We start from the raw sequence: 5570 nt of genomic DNA, 5'->3' as shown, positions 1-5570 counted from the left end.
CTTTTTCTGATAGTAGAGTAAATGCTTGCTGTCTTAGGAGATATTTGGTCAATTCCCCCTCCTCACTGTACCCCTCCTGTGCATTTGGCTTAGAGAGCCAGCCTGGTATAGAGGTTAAGAGTGCAGGACTCTAATCTGGAGAACTGGGCTTAATTCCCCACTCCTCCACTTGAAGCCAGCTAAGTGACCTTGGGTCAGTCACAGCTTCTAGGAGTTCTCTCAGCCCCACCCACCTCACAGGGTGTTTTGTTGTGGGGGCGGTGATTTCCCGTCGGAGCTCTCCCATTGTGGAGTGGTTTCCTGTCCTGTTGGTTGGACTGTATTGAATTATTTACACTGTAATAGAAATTTTGGGTGTGTTTCCTTATTATTGCCCTGAGGAAGCCTGGTTGGTGAAATGTTGTAGGATGCAAGTATCCGTCCATTGGCGGCTTTCCAACAGAGTCATTTGTTATCTTTAATTGGAGCACTACCCCAACACAAATTCCTTTGATTCCATGAACTGTATATAAACCTACTGCATGAAGGACAGTACCAACAGATCTTTTGATTGCTGGTTTATCATTATTATTGTACTTGCAACTTGCTCTTTTCAAATATTAACTGCTTGAATGCTGGTCCATTATTATTGTGCTGGTTTATCATTATTATTGTACTTGCAATTTGCCTTTTTCATATTATTGCATTTGCAACTTGCTCTTTTCAATTTTTGTTCTTTTCAATTTGTGTACATCGTTTATCAATTTGCATATTATACTATATAAACATTAATTGAGAGTTCCCTGATACTCAGCAGTCATATTTTTAGGATCATGGAGTCTGCTAGGGAGAATCGGAGAATGGGGGAAGATCTCACTGAATTTCTTCTACCAGTACAGCTATAGAATTCCACCAATACGTAATATATTCAAGACTTCAGAAAAAAATGAAATATAGAGGATCCAAGCCTTTCACTGTGTTGGATATTGCTGACCTGATCAGATGATGATTGTTCATTTTACCAGGTCAGCAATATCTCTTATTCAGCTGCTCAGCATTACACATTAACATTCCAGAGTGATGCCAGCATACCTGGCCCCACCATCAATATCCTCCTAGAGGTGCAAAGCATCCTTAATGGTGATAAAACAACATTCAAGTCCAGTAGCACCCTAAATACCACAAGTTTTCCAGGGTATAAGGTTTCAACATTCAAAGCTCTCTTTATCAGATACCCTAACAGTGATAGTGTCAGCTCCACCTGCTATTCTGTTGTCTGACAGATCACAACAATTCAGCAAAACTAGTCACTTGACTTTCTTTCTGAACCTCATTTCTGATACTGTCTAATAAATATTTGGATTCCTTCACAGCTATACCAATATAAATGGGCTTTGTCAGATAAAGATATCACTGCCTGCTTTTTATTTACTTTAGCATGATATGATCCTAACAGAGAAATGAACTTGAGGGGCTTCCAGTGTGTGGTCAATTGCACTCCAGCAATGGAGAAGGACATGCTGTCAGTCCTAGGGTGTCAATCCCTGGCAGTTAGATCCCCAAGTCCCTCAAAGCAAGCAGGCAGATGCATTGGTTAAAGAAACTTTATTTAGAGATCCATACAGTTCAGGTGTTCACTCATAGGTAGCAGTTGACAGAAGTAACTAGGCAAACAATAGGTCTACTGATATAGAGAGACATTCTCCCACCCCCCTTTGCATTTAGGCGTGAAAGCCTAAAAAGTTACATGGGAACAAAAAGCAGTTTATTCTGAGATAAGGTACACAGTGGAATCTTCTCTCCTTTGAAATAGATATTTCAGCACCCAGCTGCAAGCTCTCAGCCAAGGCCGCACAGAAATGAAAGAGCATATTTCTTAGAGATAAGGAAGAGCCTGCTAGCTCCTTTGGCAATTAATATTAGCAGTTTGGACACCCTCAGGAGTCTTCTCATATAATGCACAAGCTACAGTATTATAATATAAAATGCAATGTAAAATGCAGCAGACCATAATGGTAGAATTGTCTACATTATTCTCAGTAGGAAAGTCAGAATACAATGATGGCATACAACACAACAATGGCATGGATGCATGGCGTACATGACACATGTTTACCAAGGTTTGCAACTCCTCTGATCATCACTAGTGGTGCAATAAATAACACCAGGTACATTTCATAGAGGGAGATGGAGAATAAAGGATCCTGGAATGTTTAGCAACAGACAAGGCAGGGAATTAGTCTACTTAATGACCATATGGGGAAATATGGGAGGCATGGCTGGGTAAGAAGGTGTTGAGGTAAATGAATGACACACTGAGGCAGTCCATCTTCTTTGATAGTCTTCATTAATTGGTTCTGATGGTGCAAACCATTGTATGTGTTCATGAATCCCAACCCCCCAGACCTCTGTGTCTGGTAACTGCATACAAGGATTGAACATGAAAACTCAGGACTGTTAAATATGTGCTGTTTCACCACAATCAGAGACATCTATATACTCCACTTTCTGTATATTCTATTGGCTGTGTGATTGGAAAAGAGGTGATATAATTCCGACGTGGTGATAGTCAACCTATTTCCTATATGAGTATTTTTTCCCACAAATGAGATGGCAGTACTTTATGTGATAGTATAGTTGCGCTTGAAGAAGTAGGCTCAAGACCACCCGGACTTATGCTTGAATAATTTTTTTTAGTTTTTAAGGTGCTACTTGTCTCCTACATATTTTTTACATTTGGGGTGTTTTTGAGACATGTGTGATTGTGGCTAGGCCCACATTTACCAGAAATGGCCACAGCTGGAGAATCAACCTAAGCTGGAAAATGCATTTCTGGCTACCTCCATCAGCAGGAGTCAATGAGACAACCAAGAGGACATTTACACTCTGAGTTTCTTCCTTCAGGAGAAACATAGCCCATCCAACAATAGTAGAACAACTATTCTCAGATTAGCTTTATCTTTACCCTATAGTACGTCTATTTTATCAGGATCACATATCAATCTGTTTACCCACATATACTCTCTGACTCTAGATACCAGTTAATTAGCTTTTTTAGCTTTTTTAAAATATAGCTTTCTAGCACAAGTGAGAATAGGTGTAATGAAGCTGTCTTTTGATCCATTCAATAATACCCTAACAACTCCAGCAACAATCCCCTTCTTTACACAAAGAGTAAAATGAATTTTCATAGCAAATTGATTATTCTTCTAAAAGTCTTTTGTCAGATTGTATTTATATAATGTATTTCAAGGTGACATGAATGTTTCTGCATTAGCAGTTAAATTTGTGTCACTTTTTATTTTTAAAGCAAAAGTTGAGTGTAGAAAGTTTTTATACATGATCATAAATACTGGAGCCATTTTCATACATCAAAACATTAAACTTTTGATTTTATAAACATATATTTGAAAACATTAAACCAAAATCTCGACACTGCACAAAATAAGAATAGTTTTAAGAATCTTTCACTCTCCTACAGGAACACCTTTATGTAGCAATATATTCTGTACTGATGCTAAAATCACTTTCTGCTTCATAAACAGGGTATGCTTTTGAAGTGGATTCCAGTTGGTTGCTTCATATCTTTCAGATGTATTTTCTCAGTGCTTCAGTATAGATGCTCTAGGTTTACAAATGCATAATCATGCTTGGGATTTGAGGGGGGGAAACAGTAAGATCCTCCTGAGATTGTACAACTGCATCACCTAGGTGGAGAAGTGCATGTTTTATTTAGTGACAGAAAAACTCCTCTGAATGGGAATTATTTGAAAACCTGACCCATTTAAGATGCTTCCCTGAAAGTTCTCCATTAACTCACCCTTCCGGAATTATCAATTGGGGTCACAAAAGGAAGGGCCCTTTGGCCTTCTTTGGGTGAAAGTTAGATCAGGCTAACCCAATGTCATTAGATCTCAGAAACTAATCAGGGTCAGCCTTGGTTAGTACTTGGATTGGAGATCACAAAGGAAGTCCAAGGTTGCTACAAAGAGGCAACAATGACAAACTAACTCTGAACGTTGCTTGCCTTGAAAACCCTAGGGGGTCACGATAAGTAGGCTGTGATTTGATGGCAAAAAACAAAGAAGATAGATTAAAGTTCTCTGTTGAAGATCCTTGAGACTGGACTGCAGTTTATCAAGGCTTCAGTGGACTTGCTAAGGGCCCAGAGATGTTAGGAAATGATATTTCCCAGGGATCTTTGCACTGAGAATTTTCTATTGGTAAGTCTTTCAGGCCTAAGGAATCCTAAGGAACACCTTTCACACACTTCTCCCATAATTGTTGCTAGAAAGTGAATCTTGGGGCAGGAGTCTACAGCCTGTAGCTCTAATTCGAAATATGGGTCATTTAAAAAGAAAATCAAATATTTTAGGTATATTTGAGGAGATGTTGGACTGCAGTTTATCAAGGCTTCAGGCATCTAAAGAGGATGCAGTGGGTCTTGTGGGTGGGGCTGGCACTAGCGCTGGAAGTGGGGAGGGGGGTGCACGCTGCTCTTAGGACTTTTCTTGATCACTGAAATTCTGCCTCCATTCCAGCGGGTCATACAGCCTGAAGAGATGGGGCTGTATAAAAACTCCTATATGGAGTTTGACCATGTGCCTGCCAAGCCAATGTTTTTCATTTCCTTTTAATCTCCCTTGGTCCTGATTCTTCTGGCCAAATTCTTCATGAATGCTGACCAAGAGGATATACGGGAAGCATGTTTAGTGGCCAGCCTGGCTGTTATGCTAAACGAAGTCTTCACCAATGCTGTGAAGCTGGTCGTAGGCAGGCCTCGGCCTGATTTCTTCTTTTGCTGCTTTCCAGATGGATGAGCAACTGTTCAGCTGTTGTGCATGAGTGATGCTCAAGTAGTGACAGAAGGATGCAAGAGCTTTCCCAGTGGACATTCTTCATTTGCTTTTGCTGGTCTTGCCTTTGGCTCCTTCTATGTGGCAGGGAAGCTCCACTGCTTTGCACCTGGTGGGCGTGGGCAGTCCTGTTGCCTCTGTGCCTTTTTAATGCCACTCTTCATTCTGATGCTGATTGCTTTGTCTCATACCTGTGATTACAAGCATCACTGGCAAGATGTAGTGGTTGGCTTGGGATTTGTGTACATGTGCTACAGACAGCATTACCCTCCTCTGACGGATCCCAACTGCCATCAACCACTGCAACATAAGTCCAGACTCTCTGCCCCTGAAAGGCAAAAGCTAACCCTCTCTGGTTTCAACCTTGATGTATAAAGAATGTCCTGGCGGAGAAAGGGGGTACAGTCCTCCACTGGTTCCTGTACTGAGAGGGGGAAAAATACATGATTTCACTTTAAAGGGCCAGCAGCAGCCTCCCTGAGGCTGTGGGAATGCTCCTTTCCCCTGCTTCATGAGCCTGTTGGAAGAGAAGAGAGTATTGCATTTGCTTTGCACTACAACAGAGGCAAGCCATCCTCTCATCCCTGACAGCAGCAAAGGATCAGCCCTGGATCCACTCTAAGGTATGCTGCAAGAAGTGTTTATCATAGAACTGTGGAGTGGCAGTGGGATCTAATGATAATCTAGTCCAGTCCCTTACTGCAAAGCAGGAAACAGCTGCAAAGTAGCAGCTCT

At 41.1% G+C, this 5570-nt stretch overlaps 1 pseudogene; it reads left to right on the top strand.

Annotated features, from left to right (window-relative positions):
• Positions 1–4438: 4438 nt before the first annotated feature.
• On the top strand, positions 4439–5210 carry LOC129325010 (phospholipid phosphatase 5-like; annotated as a pseudogene).
• Positions 5211–5570: the final 360 nt, after the last annotated feature.

This window comes from Eublepharis macularius, chromosome 2 (genome assembly GCF_028583425.1).
Source record: "Eublepharis macularius isolate TG4126 chromosome 2, MPM_Emac_v1.0, whole genome shotgun sequence".
Taxonomy (NCBI): Eukaryota; Metazoa; Chordata; class Lepidosauria; order Squamata; family Eublepharidae; genus Eublepharis; species Eublepharis macularius.
Note: the sequence above shows the minus strand (reverse complement) of the source record. Positions and strands in the feature narration are given on the sequence as shown.